Raw genomic sequence first — 24,001 nt, 5'->3', positions numbered from 1 at the left:
AGACGACCCTCGAATACAAGGAACTTATATGGCAACTTAAACTAGATGCAGGCAGACACCCTAGATTAAATGACAACATCAACATAAACAGTGTCCTCAAGCTAAGAAAGGCTTGATTATGAGAAGCTCATTCATTGCTGATAAAAAATCTTCAAGTGAAATATGATAAATGATTTATTTTAATTTATTGCTAAATGCACTGCCTACAGTTTCTTTCGATTATTTTACATTTCAGTTTTAATATTTACTGTATACATTTATTATAACACACCAGGTTTAACTTTTAACAAAGAAGGATTTTTAACAATTTATCAACTCCAGCTTTTTTAAGCTTTAATTTTTTAATTGATTAAGTTTTTAATTGATTAATTAATAATTAACTTCAGTGTATATAAAGCCTTGCAGCACTTTGGATGTTCACTTGATAAAGCTCGGCACAGACCGAGCAAAAGCGCTTGTGTTTTCATTGTTTTTCATGGTTTTGTATTAAAGAATTAGACTTTCTGAACAGCAGTCTGTCTTGGTTTGGTTTTCCACCTTGGATTTATTTTTTATTGGTCCTGTTCGTGCTTTTCTGGATTCCTGGCTACTTTTACATGAATACCAGTGTACTGGACACCAGGGAATAAATACAGCAAATTTTCCAAACAGTCAGACCCTACTGCAATACTTGTTCTTTCAGAATCTTTACTTAGTTGTTGCTTTTTTAACAACTGCAGTATTTATCCACATTCCAGACTGTGTTTTCCCATTACAATTCATATAACTTTTTTATATAAATGCTTTTGTTTAACTGGACAGCTCCCCCTCCTAACAGGTGAAATGGCAATGACTCATTTTCAGGACTGGTTTGGGAGATTTATGTCATACAAACTCTATAGGATAGTAGACATGGAATATACTGCTTCAGTGGAAATTTGTTTTTCATGTGTTACTCTCTGTCTTTGTAATGAAAGGATCCTTAATGCCCCTTCTAATCACTTGCTTTCAGCTTTGCCTGCTTTTCATAGGGTCTATGTTCACATTTAGCATGAAATGTAATTTATGTTTATTCTGTACGCATGGTTATAAATTCTGATAAATGTATTATCCTCCTCATCTCATCTCTCTTGTCTCTGTTTTGATATTTCCTTACTAGTTCATGCAGGAATTTTTGCAGTTGGAGGGTCTGCCATTTCTTTATTCATCTCTGTGTTGTCTCATCCTGTGCTTGTCTTTTACAGGAGTGTGTATCTCAGGTGCACACATAGTCCTTCTAGTGAAAATGTCACTTGAACTATGGACTTATGTCATTATAATCCAACTATTGGTCATGTCATAGAATTAGTTATCCAAGTGCGCTCCATAAAACAGACAACATTCAGGCAGAAGCAAAAGTGCATTCATTACATTAGTTGCTCTGTAACTTGTGTGGCAGATTTGGGAACTGCAGTCTGACCTGTAATAATAAGCAGTGAATTGGCAGATAAACAAATGAGGAACATTCAAAATGTTGGATTGCAGAAATTCATACTGCTAGACAGGTCAGCAATTTGAAAGCACAAACAGCATGCTCTTTAGCCCCTTATTATCTGAAGTTTACATGCCTAAAACAATGCACAGGGCTACAGACAGATTATTCCACATGAGGGAGCTACAGCTGCAAATTAGATTTTTTTCTAGAACAATACACAGCACCAAGCTCCCACTGCTGATTGAAAATTCTCATCATTTGAGAAGGCTGGACAGCTCCCTCCTCCTAATATGCAATCTGCACAGCTAGTTGTCACTCAGCAAGCATTGAGGTAGTGTATTAGCTTGCATGATTTCTTTAGTTAACTTATGTGGCAGGAATTATTCATATGAGTTGAGGAGATTTGTTTAATGATAATTTAGGAGCAGAGGTATGTAATCAGCAAAGGAGGATTGGTATGCAGCAGAGTATATGGCAAGAGTGTGTCAGTCCCTGTTTTCTGTGTGGATGTGCAGATATGGTTATTCAGTGGCATGTTCACAGCTTCAAGGACGAGGGTTCAAAACTGACTTTTAACCACTGTCTGTGTGGAATTTGCATTTTCTTGTACTCGCATTTTCTATAGGCAGACTAGTTTCATATGCTTTGATATATATATACATACACACACACACACACACACACACACACACACACACACACACACACACACACACACACACATACATCTATATATATATGTGTGTGTGTGTGTGTGTGTGTGTGTGTGTGTGTGTGCTTGTGTGCTGTTGTGACGTATCATGGTTGATAAAGGTCCATGGACCAACCCACTTATCTGGTTAACAAATAATAAAACAAAATAATAATGTAGACAAGCATTCCATAAATCGCTGTTCCCTAATTTTTGCATTATTTGCCTAGGAGATGGTCTCCTGCCTATGGATAACTTAAAATGAGCCTTCATACTGTTTTGTAGCACACTGTACCAGCATGTACCTGCTTTAATTGACAACACAGACTACTCGCTGTAATCAGCTACAAGACAACTGCAGAAGCAAAATATTTCCTGGTCGGGGCTAGTTCTATGGCTACAAAGCGATTTTTGGAAAATGCTTAGTTGCACAGTGATCAACAGTAAGTTGTGTTGGCTACTACAATAGTGTGTGTGCGTGTGTGCTTGCGCTCATGTGTGTGCGTGTGTGCGTGTGTGCATGTGTTTGTGTGTACGTGTGTATGTCTGCTCTTTGAATGCCATTCATATTTCTTTTGGCTTCTTGTCTGTACCAGATAAAGCTGTTACGTCCATGAGGCTTACTTACAAGTTATCCAGTTTACACAGTCAGTAGATCTGAAAGGACCATTGAAAGATTGCTGTAACAATTTAATAAAAGTTGTATAGCTATGTCTAAAGTGGCAAAGTCAGAATAACATCACCTAACTTTAATGGCAAAATGTGAATTAGCATTTGGAAATAAATATTTAGACTATGCATATTAGAACATTTCCAGTGACCCGACTCCCTTTGTTTTCTTGGTGTACTATGGATACATAGTGGCAGTTTTGCCTGCTCCTTTAATTTGGATTTCAAGACAGGTTCACTTAACAAAAGCTTAGTGAAGCTAACAGAGGTCACAGTCTTAATGCCATTAAATGATTGCTTGTTTGAACACTGGGTCATTTTGGGCATATTTGAATTATGTGTTCAATGACTTTTGTTAAGTGGTTTTCAGCTGTTATAGTAATGTGCTACATAAAGTCAGTGCAGTTGACTGACGCTGATCAGAGGTTGATACTGTTTTTATTTTACATATCAGTTCTTTAGAGTCATAGCATATAATTCAGCAGATGTCACGTATAGAACGTGGCAGAATTTAATGTCAATCTCCTTGGGATAGATCTGATGTCCTTACAGCATATCCTTTAGTGTTCATTGTCAGCTCCATGATAACCATGTACAATAATACACAGACAGGGACAGTCTCCTCTCCATATAGCTTTCATGTGATCTTTTATCACTCTATGTGACAAAATGATTTAAAACCAGCACAGTCATTCCTCTTGTTTCTTTTATTTTTTTGTCTTTTTATATGCCTTCAATGATTTCATTATTCTGTTGCTATGGTAGAAAATCACTTTGGCTAATAATCACAAAAATTATGCTTACTATTATGTTTCAGAAATAAGACGCTTTTTAATGAGAGCAATTCCAATATGTTGATTTGAGTACTCCGCATGAAACAAAATGCTTCAAACAAATTGCCAATTCTCACCTAAGATGCCTACTACAATATAACTGTAAAATACATGACAGAAGTGGTACTTGAGAAGTACTCAAGAGACAATGAAGGATTTATTTTTTCCAGATGAAGTTCAGTTCATTTTCAGATATAACAGTGCTCTGATTACATCTCATCTAGATCTTTTCACACCATGAACCCAAAGATCTTGTCTTACATTTTACTTCGGAGATGGTACCACTAATAATATTTTAAATTATCTGATTTCTTTGCAGTATCATTAATGTAGTATGTATGTAAGTGTGTGTGTTTGTGTGTGTGTGTGTGTGTGTGTGTGTGTGTGTGTGTGTGTGTATAATACACACACACACACACACACACACACACACACACACACACACACACACACACACACACACACACACACACACACACCATAGTCATAGGATTGATTGTTCCATTTCTAGACAGGTTTGTGGATTATCCACTCAAAGAAGGCTTGTTAGCTGCTCAGCCTATGATATTGGCTGATATTGGCATTACAGACAATTAGTTATGAGATCAAAGCTTTGTCTCTACCTAAGCACTGACAGTGCTTTTGTTGGAGGCTTCATGCCACCTTGATGCTCTTTTACCAGTTTTATCATCATCAGTGACAGATCAGTCCATGGCTTGATCTCCCATTACACCATTGAAACTCCTAGGTTAATAGCAGCCTTCAGGGTCATAGATGGTTGTTAAGTGTGATATCAGTATTTCTTTCTTTTTAGGCAGAAATTTACCATAATCTCAGAAGTACTGTTATGTAAATGCACAGGAGTATCACTTTTGCTTCTGAAAAAAATAGGTGAAGAGAAATGACTTCTCAGAAGCCCTTAATTGTTGCACTGCCATGTGCCTGATGACAAGGGTACTGAGATTCTAAACAGTTGTGGGTGACCAGGCAAACACAAAAATTCTGCATTATTTAATACCCTAATAGCTGACTTGCTTTTACCTTGGCCTACACCCCAGTTGCTTATTTATTTAGTTTTAAAGGCAGAACATCCTTCAGACAATGCTTAAAAACGTACCATAATCGTTAAAACAGAAATAGAAACAAAGATGTTGATAGATGGCATGCTGGCCTAACCAAGTTTCGTATTTTCCTGTCTGCTGGATAAGTTGATGTCTTCTTTTAACTGGTGGGCTATACTTCCCTGTGCCTCAGAAGAATTGCTGTAATGTCTGTCCCATTCAATTTTGAATTGTGTTGCCTTTCTTATCCCAAAACCTCCCACCACTCATAAAAATTGTAATTTTGTTTGTAACGTGTTCTTGAAATTAGTATTACTTTCTCTGTAGGATTTTCAGTTATTCACCATGTGAAGTGAAAAGTGTAAGACGGGACAAATGTTTAGTGTATACATAATATTTTTTCTTTTTGAATCCATCTTATTTCAAGATGGACCCTGACAGGTTGGGTCTGTCTTTAGTTTTCCTTCATTGCCAAAGTGAAAATTGCCAGCATAGAAAGTTCCAACATAGAAGATCGGAACTAGTGCCTAATAAGGAAAAGCACAGCTAAGGGGTCTGCAGATTCTTAGTACCATAATAATACAAATGTGCTCAGTTTTAATTGGTTAGTAGCTATAGTCTGCTAGATAATGAAATATTCTGCATGGAAGCTTTTACAGTATGAAATAATGAAGTTTCTTTTATTCGCGGGGACAATACCGTGATTGCTTAGTCTCCCATGTATGTGTGTTCTTTACAATAAAGAGATTATTCTACTCTGCTCAACTGTGCTGCATGAAGTTATTTAATCATAACAGTTTGGTGCTGTGACGTCTCAGATTTTGAGTCATTTATGAGTTGCTGCAGTAGAAATTACTTTTTGGTCCCATTTTTGACAGGTTATCTGTCTGGTGTATTTCTGGCATGTCAGCGCACAACTGTATTTTTCCACCTTTAACAGAGTTTGACGTCTCTACAGGTAAGCTTTTTGTTACATGATTTTTCAGTAGTTTAGTGATTTTCTGTAAGATTGGGTTAAACTGAATGCTAGCAGGTTACAGTGCATATATTTCATATGAAAGTGGGTTTTAATCAAAAAAGATATATTTCTAAATGACAGTGGGTTCAATCACATACACGTATGAGAATGAGTTTTAATTATTATGTATATTGTGACAGAGTGGGTTTTAATGGATGTGAATGTGTAATATTATCATAGTATTGAAATTACAATGGGTGTGAGTGTGGGGGTATTAAAAGAGCCGGAGTTTGGAACTCCAGCCAGACATATGTTTAATAAATATGGATGAGACACTGTTATTACTTGGTAAAGTGGTCTGAGATCACTAAAAATGATAGTGCACTGCAGTTCCCTGAGGCTGAAACTTTTGATAAGGCTATATCTGCAACTAGCAGCTGAAGCAATAGCCTATCCTGTCTCCATATTAATAAACAGATCTATCTCAGAGTGCAAAGTACCCCATCTTTGGAAAATATCACATATTACACCACTGTACAAAGGGGGTACCTCTGTAGAACTTAGTAACTATTGACCCATAGCTATACTATCCCCCCTATCAAAACTTCTAGTGAAGGTTGTCCACATGCAACTGATAAAATACCTCTTAGAAAATAAACTACGATCCACTCAGCAACATGGTTGCAGACCCTTTCATAGCACCATCACCACAGTTACATCATTCACTAATACCATCAATAACCATAGAAACAATGGACTGCTACTATCTGCAACTCTCTTAAACTTATCTAAAGCCTTTGACATAGTCAACCATGAAAAACTGTTTCATACACTTCTTCTGGCTTTTCCCAGTTAGGGGTCGCCACAGCAGATCACCTTGTCTGCTCATGATTGGCAGTAGAGTTTTACAGTGTTGAGTTGCCAGCCTGGCACCCAACCTTCCACAGAAGGCACAATCACACCTAGGGCCAATTTAGAGTATCCAATCCACCTGTAGCATGTCTTTGGGATGTGGGAGGAAACCAGAGCACCCGGAGGAAACCCACACAACCACAGGGAGGACATGCAGACTCCGCACAGAAGGCACCCCCGCTGAGGATCGAACCGGAGAACCTCTTGCTGTGAGGCGGCAATACAAACCACTGCACCACCATGGCTGCCCGAAAACTGTTTCATACACTAACCACCCTAAATTTCAGCTTTTCTGCTATTTCTTGGTTTAAGAGCTACCTAGATGGAAGGCAACAAGCTGTAAAATAGCAAAATCAGCTCTCTCCCTTACTGCCTGTCTCCCTAGGGGTACCCCAAGGCTCCATCCTGGGACCTCTACTCTTCACCCTATTTACTAATCAACTGCCATCCACCATACCCAAAGCCTCAATAGTCCAATATGCAGATGATACAACCATTATCTGTGCAGCCAACTCCCTTGACCACCTCCTCTCCCTAACACAAGAATGCTTTTCCCTGGAATAAACATGGATCACTAACCAAAACCTCATTCTAAACCCAGCAAAAATGAAATTACTCCTCTTCAGCCCTCACAGATCTCCACCCTCTTCATCTAACTTTTCAATCTCCTCTCATAACAACACCACCATCACACCCAGCAGTCACGCCAAACTGCTAGGCCTCAAAATTGACAATAGCCTTAAATTTGACATTCATATCTCCCAGACTATAAAAAGAGTCCAGAGAAAAATGGGCCTACTCTGTCGCAACAAACAGTTTCTCACCAGTCACTCTAAGGTTACCACAGCCAGGACACACCTCCTATCGACCCTACTTTACACCTCCCCCATGCTTATCAATCTCCGAGAAACTAAGCTCAACAAACTAAATAGCTGCTACAATAAAATAGCCAGATTCACCACAGGATCACCTTCTAAAACCCACCATTGTGAAAGCCTCAAAAAACTCAGTTGGCTAGAACTCCCTCTAACCCTTCAAGTCAACCAACTAGCACTTGCTCACAAAGTACTACATCATCTAGGCAACACACCAGCCCTGCAGCAACTACTCCAGCCTTACACCACTACCAGATCTGTGAGATCAAGTACCCAACACCTCCTTAAGGTAACAAACTTTAAAAATGAGGCAGGTAGATCCGTTTATAGCCACTTCATCTCTAAAATCTGGAACTCCCTTCCAGCCCACATAATAAATAACAACTCCACCACCCAATTCAAAAAACTACTCAAAACACGCTTCCTGAATCATAGATTATGTACCTGTACTACCCCTGGATAGTAACTCGTATGCCTCTGTTTCCAGCAACTAGAGTAACAGCTTATCTACTGCTTTTGTAATGTCTGCATGGGGTAATAGTATTACTGAACACTGTAAAGAAACCTAAAGAACATAGCATGTCTCTCATGTGTAGAAATGAGTTATGGAAGTTAGCTACTCTATCTTCCTGCTATACTTGCTGTTAAACACTTCTATAACATGTATATCTTAATGTAGCCTGTGAATGTTGGCAAATACACTCTTTGGTTAACTCACTATCTTATATGTACTATACTTCTATAATAAGTATAAAGATTGTGTACTCTATATAGTGTTTAATGAACCTTTTGGTTAACATGTTTTTCTCTTGTTAATGATTTTACTGCTCTGGAGCTTTTCTCCCTGCACCTCCACTGAAAATGGACATATATCCAGCTGGAGTCTCCCAGTTAACAAATGTAAAATAAAATAAATAAATAAAAATATTTTAGAAAATCTTAAAAAAAAAGCTTAAACAAAAAGGAAACAAAGCACCCGTCTCTTGTTGGTCAGTTTTTAATGACTGCCAAGAAGGATCTAAAAAATAAAGAAAAAGAATATGTAGTTAGATTAAAATATAATTCTGCTAGATTAAAAACATAGCAGCAGGAAACAAATAGAACAGTAAATACAGCCCTACTTTTTCAATAAATTACTAATGCCCTATCTAAACACACCATGATGGCAGGCCCCTCACATACATTCAAGTTTATGGTCATAGAAGTTGTTAGAATGGGTAATGGGGGGGGGGGGGGCTCTAGAAGGAATAAGGTAGAGAGTAAAGAACCTGACTGGATAATAAGGATGAGAGCCAACATGGGTAAGGGTCTAAATGACAAAATTTCTATCAGACCCATCCTGGTTTATAGACCTTTAGCTAGATAGATTATTTATTTATATTTATATGCATATGTTAGGTTTTTAATGATATTGAAGAATTGTTTTTCACTGTGTTTTGTGTCTTTAAATAGCTTTTAATTGGCTTTGAATTATGATTGGCTGCTATTTATTTAAAAGTGCTGTGATTTTATACTTTGTCTGATGAAGCGGCTTTGGCTGTGAAAGCGCTCACACCTATCTATTTTGGAATAAATATCTTTGGATTTTATTGCCGTGTTCCGTTGCCTCCTTTTGCTTTTGCTTTTTGTATGCTTGATTTGTTGGAGGAACAGTTTACCTACACCATTGCATTTGTATTCTGCTGTAAATTACTATGTAACTTGGAGCTTTTCTCCCGAGACCTTGGCTGAAAATGGGCCTTCTGGGTTCAGACACTCCTGGTAAATAAGTGTAAAATATATGTAAAATATAGAAATATAAATATATCACAAAAAAAGTGTAGAAGACAAATCTCATAATACCTGAGGTCTTTACCCTGTAAGAAAAATACAAAACTTGAAAATAGCTTAACATGATTCTTCTGACAACAACTGTCCCCCGATTCCTTCAGATCCCCCTCCTCCTGATGACTATTCTGCTTCGTATGAAGAAAGAACAAGTCCAGAAGCACAAAAAAAAAAAAATACTATAAAAAGGCACAGCAGAGCAGGAGAGTCACAATATAAGAAAAGTCGTTTATTCCAAACCCCACTTTCGTTTCACACTCGAAAAACACAATTAAAACACAATTTAAGTGCTTTCATCTCTGACAAATCAGAGACTTCATCAGGACACCCTTTTACTGTTTAAACCTTGTTTTAAATATAAATACACTAATAAACACGCCTCCAGACTACACGGATTAACCAACCAGATTCCTATAATACAAGGTGTCTATGCAAGTACTAAGCTAATATCTGATTAAATAAAATAATAAGATGAATTATATGATGAATATAAATGTAAAAAATGCATATAAAAATGCAGATTGGCCCTAAACAAACAATATCAAGGTATAAAAATATAAGTATAAAATTATTAGATTACATGCATTTAACCATTTATGACCTAACATACATTTTACCATTATCCTATCTTTCCATAGCTTTTAATTTTAAGAAACATGATAAAGAAAATGAATCATTTAAGCCAAGCTACTGCATGGCATTAGTTTTAAGTTGCCACATTGCTTCTTGTTTCTCTAACTATAAAGCCCACAGACCACCTCTTATATCTGGCTCAATCACTTCTAACACAGCAAATTTAAACGAGTGGTCATTTAACTCCATGCAATGTTTGGACAATGCATTTGTGTCCTTCTTGTTCCTTATGTCTCTTAGGTGTTCATAAATATGGTTCCTCAGTTTCCTCTCAGTTTTCCCAGTATAGAAACAGGGACATTTCATACAGAAGGAACAATATATAATGCTTCCCTCCAAAATATATGGGCAATAGTTACAAGAGCCACATTTTTTCGCAAACACCCATTGTAGGGGCCTTTTGGGGTTGTTTCCAAAATATTCTTGAGACATTTCCTTCTACTATAAACAATATTCGGTCTCTCCCCAACATATTGTCTTATGTCTTTATTATTCATAATCACTACCCAATTTTTAAATAATATATCAGCAATTCTTTTGCTGGTATTGTTGAAGGTTGTGATAAAAGCACTATTATAATTATTACTATTAAAATTATTTAAGCTATTTCCTGATATGCCAGATATAGGCTCACTAAAAACAGAGTCCACATCTTGGTTAAGGGTATTTGTTCTCACAATGGGTCCCACTCTTTCTTCCTCATATTGATTAAGCAAGGGTAAAAAATGGCCCCTTTCATGTTTGTTAATTACTTCTATCATAGCATCATTGATTAAATTATAAGGATATCCTCTTTTTATAAACATTTCATTTAGTGTATCACATTCATTCAGGAACCTGTCAAATAGGGTAACCATACATGCAGCTCTTACAAACTGCCCCTTAACCACAGATTTTTTTCTGCTTATGGGGGTGGGAGCTATCAAAGTGCAGGAAGCTATATGAATATGTGGCCTTTCTAAAAAATTCTGATTTAAAGACCTTGGAGCACTTATCTTTCATTAACTTCAGATCCAAGTAAGAAATGTCATCAAACCCAATATTGTGGGTGAATTTCAAAAAGGTAGTTGATCCACTGATATAGTTTATAAATGCATTAATTTTTTCAACTGGTCCATCCCAAAAAATAAAGATGTCATCCAAAAACCTCATATAGCATTTACAGTGTGAAAAATATGATGAATTAAACAAAAATGTATTTTCCCACTGTAACAACCATATTGGCATATAGGCCACCCCAGGCTGAACCCATGGAAACCCCTTCTATTTGTAAGAAGTACTCATTGTCAAATATTATAAAGTTATTATGTAGTACTATATCTAATAGTTCCTTGTATGTATTTATAGTACTTTGGGGTATTCCTTTTTCAAGTAGGTATTCACAAAACCACTCGACTCCTGTATCATGAAGTATAACAGTATAGAGGTCTTTCACATCTATTGTTATAAATATACCCTCTTCAACATACTCAAGTGAATTAATTCTCATAAGGAAATCCCATGGATCTTTACATAGTAATAGTTTCTCTGAAAGTAAAGCCTTTAGCATGATATCTAAAAATTTGACTATAGGTTGTGTGATGGAACCTCGAGCATCCACAATAGGTCTCTTAGGTGGATCATACAAATCTTTGTGGATTTTAGGTAAGCCAAAGATGGTGGGTAATCTGGGATGGGACACATTAACATAGTTAAACTCATCTACTGAGATGCCACCTTCTATAAGTAAATCATTAAGTTCATTTCTTACTTTCCTTAAAGCCCCATTAACTTCATTTAAGGAAACTTTTTTATATGCTTTACTACTCAGAACAGTTTTCATTTTGTCATTGAAGGATATTATATCCATTATAACAATACCCCACCCTTATCTGGTTTAATAATCCTCACGTCTTTATCCGTTTTTAGATATTTGAGCCTACTATTTCTCCTGATACTTCCCAAGTCACCTCTAGCACTTCTGCTCATCCTAAAGGATCAGTTTACAACAGTAGATTCAGGCAGCAGTGACAGTAATATGCTGCCTCACATTCTGATCAAATGTTAAAAAGGACAGCAAATAAGGGTAGACAGTTATATTCAAAACACAAGCACGCATCTAGGACAAAATATACAGACAAGTTAAAATGATTTGGTAATAGAATTACCCCTTCTAAGAAAAGTACTTTAAAGAAGTTCAAAAAGTTAATTACATAGCTTCCAATAATCATTGACAGAAAAGAATACAGGTGGAAACTGCCTCCAAGTAAACCTCTGAGGATGCATCAACTTCTGATTCATCCTCTGATGATGACACCCCCACCACCAACACACCATCTAATACTCAGATTAATCCTTTGAGGAAGGTACATAATCCTACAACAGCCAGGGATGGTGATAGGGAACCTACCGAAAGAGTAGTATGTCATGGACAGCTGTAGATTTTCAAACTATTGTAGATCGTCTCCTTTCCTGTGAAAACATTCAGCTAAGTATGCTAAAATTTTAGAAGGACATGTACAGTTAGAAAGCCCTACTAGTGAAGATCTGTGAGCAGTATTAAAAGCCTCTACTCCAGATATTTGTAGAAAAAATATGGGAAACATCGTCTCTAGGAGAAAATATTCCAAAATGCTCTGATGAAGGATTTCTAGCAACAAGAGACAATTTACTGAAGGCCATCACTACAGCATGCCCTTCAATACCAAACTGTGTGAGAATTAAAACAATTGTACAGGAAAACAAATCTATCAATGTGTATTTGTAATGTATGGTAGATGTGTCCGAGGCTTTTTCAGGGTATCCAGAACCTACAGAAGGAGCAGCAGCCAGTGGGCGGTCAGTAGCATTCGTAGAAGGTTTATTACCACCAGTATAAGAACAATTTGTCTAAAATGGCCCAGTCTAGGTATTCATAAAATTGCTAATCAAATCTAATGCATGGCAGGCAACATAGGCAGAAAAAACAACAAAATAAGTTAGTTGATGTTCAACTTCAACAATTCAATACTAATTCACTGGAAAGGGGGTGGGAAGGAGAAATGAAGGAGGTAGAGGTAGATTTAGATTCTTTTCACAGCAAGCTCCAGGACAATATCTGCAAAATTGTAACCCCTTTTTTTACCTCAGACCCAGCAGAGCGGGTCATGTATTAACCCTTGTTTAAATTGTGACCAGAGTGAAGACTAGAGTAATGAGTGTCCTATCCTATAGCAAACAGACTCATCTTTTTAGTCCACCACTCAACCCAATGTTCAAGAACTACAACAAGTGGAAAGACAATCTCCTATTTGGAGTACCACTTGGCAGCCACCAATGTGGAAGTAAGCTCATTAGTATAGCCATGAACAGAAGACACAGCTATTTCCTTTGGTACCACTGGACCAAGAAGGTCCCTTTGTTAATATTACAGAGTGCAATTCTTTCTACTTTTCCTTTTCTTGTTGCTACCAGAGCAACTCGATTTATGATCACATCATCGAATGCATTAGACCTCCCAGTCTCTATGAAATCAGTTGGGGGTCTCTGGGATTTCTTTGGATTATTCAGAGACAAAACCTATTTTCATTTAGATAAGTCCATTAAAAGAGCAGGATGCTTTTATTATAGGAAATACTGCTATTTTAGATCTTTTAGGTAGAAATTTATTGTGCAAAATATGATATCCTGTTTTCTGCACTGCAGACAGAGTTTTCTTAGATATTCCAAATGAACCTTCCCCTCTGGGTCTGTTTTCAGCTGATATTTGAGCAGATGAATACTTAGAACAGACCAGACCTCTACTATAACTGCTCTAGAGGGCCTTAAAACCATTCCTCTTGGACTACCCATTACACCGAGGTAGGGATCATAAAAGTTGCAGAACCGGTTTAGTCCTGACAAGAAGCCCATGTAATACACCTATTTTGCCTGTTAAAAAAACAGGTAAGAACACTTAAAAGCAGTTAATGCAGTAGTAGTGTTGACTATTCCTGTACTGCCTAACCTGGCTACAATACTAAGTTCTAGTCTGCTGACAGCAATCACCTTTTCAGTGATAGATATTTTTTTTAATTTTCTTTTCCATTTCTGTTCAGGCAGTCAGTCAGTATTTGTTTGCCTTTACATATAAAGGATAGCAATATATACGGACAAAGTTGCCTCAAGGATATGTAGAATGACCTACTCTTTCCTTTAGAGAAATGAAGAAATAATTAAATAAAATTCAATTTCCCTGTGGGTCCACCTTTTTATAGTTTGTAGATGATTTGCTTTTAGCTTCCGATTCTTACTCTACTTGGCAAGACACTATTTTTCGCTATTTTTCTTTTAACTAAATTAGCAGAACTCAGATTTAAGGCTAATAAGGCACAATTGCAGTTGTGGAAACCACAAGTTCAGTACTTAGGGCATCTCATTTCAGAAGGCTGTTAGCAAATTTTACCTTCACACATTACTGTTACTCAAGCTGCACCATGCCCTACAATGTTAAAAGAGTTGCAGGCTTTTCTGGGACTGACAGGTTCCTGATGACAATGGATTTTCAGTTATGCAGAATTAGTAAAACTGTTGTTAGAATTACTAAAGAAAGATACAATTGAGCCCCTGCACTGGCAGGAGAATCAGAAACAAGCTTCTGTCCAGATAAAAACTTTACTTTCTAACCCTAATAAACCACAAAACAAATGGCCAAACAAGTAACCAAAAGTAGAATACAACCAAGAAAAATAGTGCACTTCTTAATATATCCGAAGATTTTATTCTCACTCTCTAGTGCTTTGGCCAATAGGCCTTTGAAGAGATAAAAAAACTTTAAAAGAAATGCACCTTTATATATTAACATCAATTAGCACATAGGTTCATAGGTAGGTACTAGGCTATCTGCCCGAGGGCATATATAAGCTTAGTCAGAGTGTGTCGGTTTTCGCCTCCCCATTGATTAATTAACTGAGCCTCTGTCAAGCAGAGCCAATGAAGTGATCCCAGGGGTGTATTTTCTGTTACCCATCCACTCATCAAGGTTTCTCTTGAAGAGTGTTAGTGAGGGGCTCTGCCTAATGTAGATATGAATTTTGTTCCAAAGCATGGGGAGTCTCTGTGACAGGAATCTATCCCTCCAGCATGTTCTATTTATTGCTGTGGTGAAGTTTAGTTCACTAGAGCGCATGGCTCGCAGTGACTTGGATTTCTTTAGGTGGAGCATATCCATCAATTCTGAGTTGGACATTGTAAGCGATATGCCACTGAGTACAGCCAGAGTTTTTTCAGTCGGTCTGCATAGGACACATGTTTGAGGCCAGTAATCCTCTTGGTGAGGTACTTTTGTGGTCTTTACAGCTGTTGGAAGTGTCTTGTGAGGTACATCCCAAATTGGGCATTGTACTCTATGATGGGTCTGATGAGTGACAAGTAGAGGGGCACTATAACCTCTTTATTTCTAGATGTGAACCCTTTAGTAATTAGATGGGCCACATAGAAGGATTTCCTAACTACTTTGGCAATATGATTGTCAAAGGAGAGATTACTATCTATCTGGGTCCTCAGATCTCTTATTACCTCTTCTTTTAGGAGAATGTTCGTGTCAGCTGGAGAGTCAATTATGGCTCCCAGTTTGCAATCATCGGCAAACTTGGTTAGCCATAGTCCTCCTGTTTTTGCCTGTACTTCTGAGAAGTATATGCCGAACAGTAGGGGTCCCAGGACCGAGCCTTGCGGGGCACCACTTGTGACTGGTTTAGTGTTGGACCTGGAGCCTGCTATTTTTACCATGTTAATTCTGTATGTAAGCCAGTTGGCAACCCATCTTGTGACGTAGGGGTTTATGTTCAGGCTGTTGAGTCTTTCTATAATACCTGAGTGAGGAATGGTGTCGAACGCCTTGGCGAGGTCAAGGTAGGCTGTGTGAACCACCTTTCCCTCATCTATGGCCTTGGTGACTGTCTCAAAGAAGTCAACCAGGTTTAGCAGGCATGATGTGCCCTTAACAAAACCGAACTGGGTCGGGTCAAGTGTTTGGAGGTTACCAATGTCTTTGTTAATGAGTTCCATGATGATGCGCTCCATAGCCTTGCAGACCAGGCTAGTCAGGCTTATGGGGCGATAGTTACCAGGGTCACTTGTGGCCCCTCCTTTGTGGAGCAGAATAACCATTGCTGTGCGTCATTCTATGGGCATGTAGCCTGTGGAGAGGCTGAAGTTGAACAGCATGTTTAGGTGGGGGTTAGTTTCTTCTGTAGTTCATGCAAGATGCATCCTGGGACACCATCTGGCCCCATTGATGCTGTGTTTTTGGCTTTTGAAAGGGCTGTTTTCACCTGTGTCTGTGATTTCTGGGATTGTTGTGGGCCCTTTTGGAGGTGAGAGGGGGTTGAAGTTTGCACTGAATCTATCTGCAAGGATGTTGGCAATATCAGTAGGTTCAGTACATTTTGTTCTATTTTGCACTAGCTCAGAGCATATCTGTGAGTTGCCACTTAGATTCTTGACATAGCTAAAGAAGGCTTTGTGGTTATCTTTCAAATCCTTGGCTATTTTTCTTTCGAAGTTAGCCTTGGATGATTTTATGAGGGACCTTAGTTTCTTACTGATACTGATCAGGGATGTCTTACCTTCTTGGGATTTGCTTTTTTTCTAAACTAGTTTCCTCCTTTTATTGTATAACCTGGTTATGTCAGGGGTCCACCAGACTGGTTTCCTTCTCTTAGGGGAGTGAGTCTTGGTTTTGCTAGGGATGGCACGATCCATGCATCCTTGTAGGTGTTCATAGAGTGCATTTGTAAATGATTCTGCATCTTGGGCAGCGTTATCCTTTAGCGTGGGGGCTGTGAAACTTATCACCTCTGTCTTAAGTAAGGTGAAGTTTGCTTTAGAAAAGTTTTTCACTGTGATTTCCTTGGTTGGGGGTGGTGGCGGGGTGTGGACATCCAGAGTGATTAGTTCATGGTCTGATCTAACCAGTGACAGGTTGACTTCCGGTGCGGAACACCTGTTGCCCATGTTGGTGATGATCAGGTCCAATATGTTTTCAACTCTGGTAGGGGAGCTTACCAGCTGATCCAGGATGTTTGAATTGATAAATTCCAGGAAGCGCTGAGCCTGGGAGTTTGTACTCAAGTAGTTTTCCCAGTTAATGGTAGGGTAATTGAAATTGCCCAATATCAGGGTGTTCGGTAAGACCTTCATGTTTTCCAGTGTGTCCAGAAAGGCAGAGTGGAGGTCCTGGGTCATGGATGGTAATCTGTAGCAGGCCACAATTTGCATTGCAGATTTGCCCGATGTTAGTTGCACATGGATGATCTCAGAGGTATCATGCTGCGCCACTAACCTGGAGGTGTGAGTATCCTTGATGAATATGGATACACCCCCTCCTTTTGTGTTTTGGTCTGTGTTCTCTGGCCAAAATGTGTGGTATGAGTTGTAGCCCAGTAGTGCTGGAGTGCTCTCTGGAGCCTTGAACCAGGTTTCAGTTACTGCACAGATGTCAACATTCTCCATACTGAGGAGTGCTTCGAGCGCATGTATTTTGAGATTTAAACTCCTGGCATTGAGTAGCATAACCCTCATTTTTTTATTTGTGCTGTTTTTATGGAGGTGGGTTTGACTTTTGAGCCTTGTCTAAAAAAGGCACTAGGGGGGCATCAAGAGCCTTGGCCAGTATTCGAAAGCCTAGGGGTGACAGGTGCAAGCCATCTCTTGCGAAGCAATGCGGCTTGTCGAGCATGTTGTTCCAGGCTGACAGACACTGGATCCCCTTTGGAGTACACCAGAAGCTTAGCAAGTTGTTAAACTTGATCATTTTTTCTTTAAACTGAGGTATCATTCTTAGTGAGGGCAGGATGCTACTCAGGGTCAGGGTCATACCCGCCTGGGCTACATGATCAGAGAGCTCTTCCATGTCTCTTTTCATGTAGACGGTATGTCTCAGGTCATTCACACCAACATGAACAATGAGAGAGTCATATTTGTACTTGTTCTGGAGTGACCTGAGTGCTTGCGGATTCTGGCTCCCGACAGGCAGCTAACAGTAACCTTCTCCTTGTCCAGCCTAGTGAGTGGGACGTCAGTGTGCCTGACTATTGAGTCACCTATTACTAGTGTGTTAGGTATGTTATTTTGCCTTAATGGCTGTGATTGTGCGGCACATTGATTTTGTGTTTTATGTGTTGTCTAGTTTGTGACAGGAGGTTCAGGTTTTTTGGGTGTCTGCTTTGGAGCTCTCGGATGCTTTTGCAGGTTTTTATTTAGAGCTTCCGAGTATGATTTAGTGTATTTATGTGTATTTTTTGCTTTTTTCACTTGTGGCAAAATGCATTAATAAGACAAACTTTAATTGATTGGTATGCCTCTTACATTTCTGAAGTCATTCAACATTTTGTAAATACTTGTACTATGTGTTTAGAGTATGATGTGTCAAAAAAGGTTCCTTTCCCTACACAGTATTTGAAAAGGCCATGGGGACCTTTTTGTCATGTTTAGTGGATTTTCAGAGTCTCTGAAATTCTAATATGTTTTGGCAATTGTAGTTGTGTTTTCTGGATGGTGTGAAACTTACCCTTGTGCTAGGAATGGTGCAACTATAGGTTCATAGGTTCATATGGCTATACTAGGCTAATGACCACTAGGGCCCTTAAAATCCTAGTCATGCAACCCAAATGTGACCCACAAATTTTATTTATATTTGATTTATAGGTGATAATTTACTAACTGCCTCTGTCCATCAGAGAGTTAGGAGCCAGACCATGGGTGAATTTCTGATTACCCATCCATTAGTCCAAGTTGCACTTAAATAGGGATAGGGCGGAACTCTGCTTTACATGGATAGGGAGCCTGTTCAAGAGAATGGGAATTCTCTGAGATACATATCTGTCTCTCTGACATGTCCTATTTATGTTGTAAGCACAATTTAAGTCTTTTAATCTAATAGTTCTGATGCTGTTTGTTTTGCAGATGTGCAAAAGATTCATCAAAACACAGCCTAGGAATGACTTGTATATCAGGCAAAAATCACCTCTCAGAAGTCTGTATGATACTGAGTAAAGAGACAGGGCTTTGAGGTGATCAGCATAGGACATTGTGTTGACTTCCTGTATTCTTTTCATAAGGAATCTTTGTGAATGTTCCAGTTGCTGCATGTGTCTGGGCAGGTACACACTGAAGGGGGTGTTATGCTCTATGATGGGTCTGATGAGAGCCAAGTACAGTGGTATGATGGCCTCTCTGGACATAGATATCATGCTCTAGCCTATAAGCTGAGCAACATAGAAGGATTTTCTTACTACCTTGGACACATGTTGGTAGAAGACTATATTCCTATCTACATGAGTTTCCAGATCTCTGACTAGTGAATAAACGTTTAAGGTGTTTTATTGATGCTGTAGTTACCCAGGGTGGCAGAATTCTCAAAATGTACTGTAATGCTATAATACTATAATGCATTTCTTGGTAGTGAGTTTTAAACATTGGTCTGTATTAGACCATCCTGAAAGGTGTTCTCATCTTCTGGAGAGTCAATGACTGCTCCCTGTTTGCAATCACCTGCGAATTTGATTAGCCAGTGGTCTTTGACATTGGCTTTGCTATCTGACATGTAGATTCCAAAGAGGAGTGGGTCTATCACAGAGCCCCCCCGTGGGACTCCACTAGTGACCAACATCTTTCTGTAAGTGGTCTCACAGATTCTAATCTCCTGGGTCCTATCTGTGAGCCAGCTAGCTATCCAGCATGTTATAAATGGGTTTTATACGTAGTTCTGTAAATTAGATGACAATGGCTGAGTGGGGTATTGTATCAAATGCTTTAGCCAGATCTAGGTAAGCAATATGCATGGTTTCCATCTCATTCATTGCCTTAGTGACCTGTTTAAAGAAGCCCACCAGATTCAGTAAGCATGACCTTCCTTTGACAAAGCCAAACTGAAATGGATCCAGTGTCTGGAGGTCTCCTATGTCCTTTTTGATGATTTCTATGGTGGGGGATGACTGTTGCAGTCCTCCAGTCATGTGAAACAAAGCCTGTTTTCAGACTGTAGTTAAATAATGACTCCAACGGTCCTAATGAGTCATATTTTGGACTATTCCAGAGGCATCTCGGGATGTTATTAGGGTCTACTGAGGCTGTGTTCTTGGCTTTAGTGAGTGCAGCCAGTGCATGTTCCCTAGTTATAGTTGGAGAGGTTATGTTATTATTGGGGGGAAGGTTGGAGGTGAGAAGGGGATAAAGTTGGAACTGAATTTGTACATGAACAGGTTCACTGTATCACCAGGCTTGGTGAATGTGGCACTATTAACCTACAATTCAGCACATTGTGGTGTGCTGCCCTTGATGTTTCTGACGTACTATAGAAGGCCTTATGATTATCTTTCACCTAGAAGGCTATCTTAATCTCAAAGTTGGCTTTACTTGACCTAATTAGCTCTCTTAGTTGCCTATTTACTTTGATGAGATAGTCTTTATCTTTAGGAAATTACTTTTCCTGACTTTTTTTGCTGTAATATTTTTCCTTTTATTGTATATCCTGTTTAATTTGGGATGCCACTAGGGTGATTAATTTCTGAGGCTAGTTCTGGGCTTATTTCTGGTAGGTACAGCAGCCTCTATGCAGCCATTAACATGGTTGTACAGAGTTTCTGAAAGCAATTTAGCATAGGCTGGTGTGTTCATGGGGTTTGAAAGGGCATTGAACTTTGACAGACCATTATTAAGTAATTTGCCTTGGAATAGTTTCTGTTACTGGTTTTAATGAGACTGGATGAGACATTGGGTGGGATGTGGCATTCTCCCATATTTGTGAGCATGAGGTCCAGTATGTTAGAGGCTCTAGTGGGCATATTCACTATTTGGTCAAGGGTGTTTGTATTTATAAAGTTCAGGAATCTTTGTGCCTGTAGATTTGAGACCATTTAGGATTCACAATCTATACAGGAGTAATTAAAGTCTCCCGTGAATAGGGTGTTTGGATGGAAAATGGAAACTGCCTCCAGTAGGTCCAAACATGCATTGTGAGATTCTTGGGACATGGAGGGTGACCTATAGCTGGCTAGTATATGATACAGGATTTTATCTGTGGTGATCTGCATGTGCAGGAACTCCAGCACATTGTTCTGCTTGACCACCCTAAGAGGTATGCTTGTTATTGATGAATATTGAGACACCTCCAGTTTTAGTTCTTGTCTCTGTAGCTACTGGTCTAAAAGTGTGGAAGGCACTGAAACTTTGCACTGCCGGGGTACTCTCTGCCACTTTAAACTATGTATCAGTAATTATGGCCACCGAGAAACTTTTGCAAGAGTTAATACCTAGATTTGGTGTTCCTTGTATTCAGTCAGATATGAGAACTCATTTTACAATCCAGGCAGTACAACCAGTATGTAAGGTTTTAAAAGTAAATATGCAATATCATTGTCTGCACAGGTCCCAAGTTTCAGGAATTGTTGAAAGGATGAATCAGACTTTAAAACTAGAATTGCTAAATTGTGTGAAGAACATGGTTTTAAATGGCTTGTGATGAATATCAATGAGATGCCAATGATGTCATTCCATTTATTGATGATGAGCCAAATGCATCACATATCAGCAGAAAAAACAGGGAACCTAAAGTGTCTGAAAGTGAGGCCTAGAGATTCAACATCCATGTAGTCGGAAATAACACAATTGTTCAACAATGTCAAGAATGTTATTTCTAAGTGAGGTTGAGTGATTCAGCAACATCACCCACAATGGACAATGAACAAAAATCAGACCAAGATTCAGGTACTGAGTCAAGTGACCAGGCATCATTTGTAGGACTTCAACCATTTCAAGATTCTGAGTGGAGTTTGCTTGGAAATCAATGCTAAAAAGATTAAAAAAGAAAGTTTATCATCCTTGCCTGCAAATCTTTTGAGAATCCTTTCCAGTCCTGGCTTGCTTGCTATTCATATAGACTTATTATTAGGACTATTGATTTTGAATTCATCAGAATTTTATTGCATTTTCTTCTTTTGTCAGAAGCCACCAGAACTCTAAGTACTGACCATTTTTTTAATCAGAGATAAGCATTTAATTAAAAACAGAGATAGAGACTAAAATTGAGCAGAGAACAACATACTTGTATTCTAAGTTTAATACTTTCTCTGCTGTATTTAATACTTACACAAAGACAATGAATGACAGTAACTGCTGGGAGTAAGCTCCTATGCCAACTGCACATGATGGGAGTATTTCTTTGTTTACAGTATAAGCAACTGAGGCAGAAAATGGAGCAGCATTTCAGACAAACTTTTAACCAAAAATCAAAAAAGTAGATATAATTATTGGTGTAATGCTACCCCCTTTTGACTGGTTCCACTCCAGTTATCAACAACTTTACAAATGGGACACTTCAAGTTGAATGGAGCAATACAATTTTATTCAAAAAATGTATGATGGGGCTGGAGGGTTGGGTATGCCAGCATTACATGAGTTTTATTATATATGTGAAGCTCAAGCTTATCCCTGGTTTCCAACAGACTGGTTGTGATGTTGGTATATAGGTTGTGTTATTCCAGCTGTTTGATATACAGAGACTCTACCTAGTGGGAAGATATGCAGTACTCATTGAAAGAGGGAAGCACAGAACATTAAAAATCCAGTAAGGAAGATAGATGCTTTTTGTATTTACCATCATGATATAGAAAAGACTAGATTTAAAGGGCTGTTACACATGGATCTGGGTGATGGTGATATTTCAGGAGCAGGAATTCTGCCTACTTATGGGGCAGTAAAGTCAATTTGTGAGTTGAAAAAACTGTCTGAATTATTAGAAATATTAAGCAATGCTCTGTTGAGTCAATAAATCAGATTACAATTGAAATTACTGCTATGTGCAGTGTGGTTCTGCAGAACAGAATGTCAGTTGATATCACCCTTGCTTCTAAGGGTGGTATGTGAGCACTCATCAAAACAGAGTGCTGCTTGTTTATTCATGATAACAAACATGCTATTTGTAGTTACCTAGAAATTATTCAAAAGCCTGTGGAGTTGTCTTATGCAAAAGAGACTGACAGCTCTTAATGGGCATGGTTGAGTAACCTATATTCTGGGTGGAGAGGAAGTATTTTAAATGTAGTTATGCTTATTGCAATTATTATTATCCTTGTAGATATAATGTTATTTATGTGCAAAATGTTGCTCATAAAGCTTCTTGAATCTAGAAAAAAGTATTAAATTACAAAATGTGCATATTAAAAATGGAGTAGAAACATTGCCACTCACCACCACAATTGACGAAGATTGCAATGAAAGAGAGGATAGTGAAGAAAGTGTATTACACAATTTTTGGCAAATGTACGATAATCTCTTTGGGAAAGAGTTTAAATTGAAAGGTATTCAAATTGTCTTTTTATTCCATCTAAGCATAGGCATATGTTTATTGCTCACAAAAATATTTTTGCTACACATCTGTATAAGCATTGTGGATGTTAAGAAGCGAAGGAAACATCATATGATGAATGTCTGAGTGGCATGCATATGAAAAAGTGTCTAACCATTTGAAAACCTGCTTCAACTGTCCAATCTTTAAAAAACATCTAACTTGAGTGATGCTTCACAGCATCAAATGGGGGATTGTGAAGGCAGAGGTGTAAGACAGAAAAACTGTTTCATGTATATGTTATATTTAGAAATCCATTTTGTTTCACGGTGGATCTCAATAGCCTGAACCTGCCTTTTGTTTTCTTTCATTGCCAGTGTGAATATTACCAACGTGAATATTGCCAGAGGAGAATGTTTCAACATGGAAGACTGGAACTTGTGCCTAATAAGGAAAGGCACAGATAAGAAGTCTGCAGATAATAATACAGAGGTGTTTAATTTAATTGATCAGTGGCTATAGTTTAATAAATATAAAATGTTTGCTTTACCAATATAAAAGAATGAAGTTTCTTGTGTTCAGAGACAAGAACTTTATTGCTTAGTCTCCCATGTATGCATGTTCTTTACAATAAAGGAGGTTATTCTAAGTTAGTTTTGACCATAACAACCATTCTTTATGTGAAAAAAATATACTTCTTGCATGTCTCCTTGACCACATGCCCTGTGCATTTGAATTGTGTCATAATATCCTTTTTTTTAAATATGGTACTATTTGAAAGATCATATCAAATTCCCAAGCTTC

The 24,001-nt window shown here is 38.3% G+C and overlaps 1 long non-coding RNA gene across 1 annotated transcript; it reads left to right on the top strand.

Moving 5' to 3' along the window:
* Positions 1-1,698: 1,698 nt before the first annotated feature.
* LOC122813276 lies at positions 1,699-23,801 on the top strand. The gene is made up of 3 exons (XR_006366654.1): positions 1,699-1,784; positions 5,586-5,665; positions 23,575-23,801. It is a non-coding gene; the product is annotated as an uncharacterized LOC122813276 (long non-coding RNA).
* Positions 23,802-24,001: the final 200 nt, after the last annotated feature.

This window comes from Protopterus annectens, chromosome 1.part1 (assembly GCF_019279795.1).
Source record: "Protopterus annectens isolate FY-2018-M chromosome 1.part1, PAN1.0, whole genome shotgun sequence".
In the NCBI taxonomy this organism is placed as follows: Eukaryota; Metazoa; Chordata; order Ceratodontiformes; family Protopteridae; genus Protopterus; species Protopterus annectens.
The sequence above is the reverse complement of the archived record's forward strand: the minus strand, read 5'-3'. Positions and strand labels throughout refer to the sequence as shown.